The sequence below is a fragment of the Bombus impatiens genome, unplaced genomic scaffold, assembly GCF_000188095.3.
Source record: "Bombus impatiens unplaced genomic scaffold, BIMP_2.2 scf_1096, whole genome shotgun sequence".
Lineage (NCBI taxonomy): Eukaryota > Metazoa > Arthropoda > Insecta > Hymenoptera > Apidae > Bombus > Bombus impatiens.
The window spans coordinates 160,288-164,222 of NT_177515.1; positions in this window are offsets into that span (position 1 = coordinate 160,288).

A 3,935-nucleotide genomic window follows, 5' to 3' on the forward strand; every position below is an offset into this window, starting at 1 on the left:
GGCCGTGCCTCTTGCTCTTCTCGAACGGTCCATACAACACGTCTCAAATAAGAAGTGACGCGCATCTTTTTACGCGTTTTAATTTCTCCAACGTGGAATCGTCGAGTAACCGTTCGATTCACGGAGAAGTTGATCGAGATCGGCGGATTTCGGTACTTTCGAAGCGTAAGAAGAGATCGTAACTGATGGAGGATGACGTTCGATGGAAAGCAAGGTAAAGCATTACTTCGAATACGTTCCTTCCGAGACGCCAATTCCTTAACGTTCGTTATTCCACCGAAAGCTCGACAATCGACAAACAATCACTTCCCTACACTTTACTCATTTATGGACAAATGACCGCCGTTCGGATCAGATTTGTCTCCTAGCATCCGAACATACGACTTTCTCTCTACTACATACTACATAAACGAAATCTTATTGGCGATTGTATCGCCTCTTACCTCCTAGAAAAGAATCTTAATACCGTAATCTTATTAACGTGACGATAAAAGCGGCGATACTGTGATATGGAATATTTGGAGAATAACGCAGGTTAAAGGTTGTACAATAGACGGTGGGTCGTTGCAATACGATGCGTCGACGCGTAAAAGCTGCCGTCGTCGTTGCATCCGTTTTTTTGTCCGAGAGAGAAAAAGCACGTAAACGTCGTTTCGTACCAACAAAACGAACGTAGACGGACAACTTCAGTTCGGCATGGTAAGTGTGGTAACCGTCGTTTGCGCGGTTTTCCGAATCCAGTGCGCTCCAGTCCGTCGCACGCTAGCCATTATCGTTACATAACCTATATACGTTTGCGAACGCGGACCCATTCCACACGAGGAGAACACCTAGGACGAGACGGTATGGAAGAAGCAAAAGGTTCGTCGCGATTTTCCAGTTATTCAAACGGTTGATCGGACGCGGTGTAAATATCTACGAGTCTCGAAGGAATTTTGTACAAAGAAACGAAAATAGATTTCGCGTCGCGTTCCATAGAACGAAGGACCAATCAGTTTCAGCCGCTTCGAGAGCGACCGCGTCTACGGAACATAGAAACTATAAAAATGCTTGTTCCCTCGTTTTCTGCTTTCCTTTCTTTTTATCAAGCAGCAACTCCGCCATAACTTTTCGCTAGATATCGTTTCATTGTTTGCGCTCCTCTGGATAGGAGTCGAATTTCCAGGAAATATTTTCGCGGATAAACATGGAAAGGCAGAGAGAGAGAGAGAGAGAGAGAGAGAGAGAGAGTTCGCTCTATCGCGAGTAAGGCAACTCGGGGAACGATTAACGTTACCGAGAGTCGTGTCGAAGGGTAGAATATCTTCTTCGAGAATAATACGTAGTCGAGATACTCGATGAACGCGTTCTATCGTGCGATACGGCACGGCTCTCGCGGTCGGAAACGCGAGCCGACGTGCGATATCATTTGTTCCCGGGAACATCGCGCGCTAAGGCGTGGCGTTTCTCGAAAGGCAAAGAAATAAAAAGGCCGAACGAAGAAAGACTCGCCAAGAGTTCATCAGTCTGAAAATTTCGTACAGAAGTCTACTCGAAGCAAAGTGGTGACAGACAGGAAATGATCGTCACCCGAATCAGCTTGCGAAGGAAACGCTCAAAGAGGAAATACAAAAGGGAGAAGACAAGTGCGAACGGGATAAAACAGTCGGCGGTAGGGGTAGTGGTGTATAATCGACTCGCGGTGTGCTTTATTCCGAAGATTCGCATTCGTCGGAGTTGAGAAAGGCGAGACTAAGATTCTCCTTCTAAGTATCTATTCGTAACGCGAGTCTGATGAGTGCGAGCCGTCGCATCACGCGTCACGCGACCAATAGATACGGGCGAGCGAATGGATGGATGGATTATTTTTGGTCACGAGGATCCTCGTGGAGGGTAGTTGGCTCGAATTAGCTGTTCCGATAGAGGGTGCGCCGACAACTGGAGCAAAGGGGACGCCTTTTGCTATTTCTCTCGGCCTCCATCCCGATTAACGTTTCGTTTAAAGTTGCTAACGAGTCGTGTAAAACTTAAAATAAATTGCTCTTGCGACTCTCGATCGTTTGTGTTTGAGCTCGTCGATTGAAGAAAAGTCATTCTACATACGTATTCGGTACGTATATTGAGGATCGTTTTCTCGTTTTAGGCTTTCGATAAACCGAACCAAAGCTCTCGAAGGAAGCCGGGCAAGGTCGAAAAGTATTGGAATACAGGCGTCTACGCACGACGAGTATCTACGTACTGGCGAATCGCCAACCGACCGTCGATCGTTCCAATCGTTTCGTATATTTTTCTAACGCGCATATTTTCACCTCACGCCATTGTCACGAGAATCTTTCGGGGAGAAAATCGTGTTCTAGCAAGGGAATACCCGTTATCTTTTGTTCCAATGAACCAAACGAACCTACAAATTAGCTTTTCATTTTATCGAGATACCAACGTTAATCGGAATTAGATACACGAGCGAACGATCGACGGTCGAATCGTTTCGCGTTGTATTCCTCCTGATCCCAATTCGGACATTCGAATAGTAGCGACGCGACTTCTTAAGTTCGCGCCTTCTTCGAGAACAAAGTTACGCGTAACGTTTTATTTTATAGCTTGATTTACGATACAGCGAAATATCCCAAATCGAGTGACTACGTAACGATGGCTGTGTACCGTTGTGAGAACTCTCGGCCGTTCGACGATTTTCCGCCTGGGACCGAACCAAGCTTTACCTCGTGTCCTTGACACTGACCGAGGTTTGTCATTTTCTCTTCCCTTTATATTTTTCCCCAGTCGCGAATTCAGTCGTTTTCCTAACAAAACAAACTTTTCTCATTGTGTCGCATCGACCGATTTCGCAACGAAATTCACTAAACAGTCGATGATCATGGTCGGTAATTACGATTTAAAAAGCTGTCGCCATCTTGGATTTCAATGATTTTTTTAACACGTTGTAGAAATCAACAGTCCGAACAACATTTTGCTTCGCGTGTTACTACTGGATTCTTTTAGTTCTTGGATATTTGAAAAAATCTATCGGTACCATTCCAGTGAATTTTGTCCGTTTTCGAGGTATTCGCAAAAAATTGTCGATATTACTACAGTGAAGTCCGCCTATGATAATTGTGCATCCGTGACAGCGTATGCATTAGTATTGGTTTGCCGGTCACCGTGAGGCAACCGGATAGAATGACACCTAACCCGGGCCTATATAAATTATAAACAAAAGATAAGAATTAGGTTTGGTTTAGGCGTGTTACTTCATCCAGTCGCCGCGAGACGCGCATACGCTCTACGAACGCACAATTATCATAGGCGAACTTCGCTGCAGTAATATCGATAATTTTTTGCAAATGTCTCGAAAACTAAACCGAGCGGCGGTTATATGTAGAGGAAAATGACATTCGGAATCGTATATTAAATATATTAAATTACACGTCGCATATATTAAAAAAATGATCGACATTCAAGATGGCAGTAAACTTTCTAAATAATTACCTCAGAGTCAGCGCACTTGTGACCGCGTTATCACGGAGTTACATAATTTTGGCAACCGTCCAACTCGAGCGGAACAAGTCGTTTAGGTTAGAAACAAACGCGCGATTGCGATCGCATATGCGCCCGTGAACCGTCGTCGATGACTCACGGTGTTAACGTTATTACGTACTCGGAATTGTATTTATGTATAGATAATATAAGCGATATGGATCGAGCGCAACTCGATCGATCGCGCTGTGCGACTTCTCGCGAAACAAACGCGAGATACGCTTCCGTGAAGAAACATAGTCGTCGGAGGTATGAGGAATGAGGAATGCAATGGCAACGGCAACCGGGAAAAGGAGCTGGCGCGCCGGATCGATCCGGGCGGTCAACGAGCAAACCGATCGAGACTCGAACCGTGAAATCGCGGCGACCGACTTGTTTTGTTCCTCGTTCGAGTTTACGCCTGAAAGGGAAATGTTTCGAGAAAA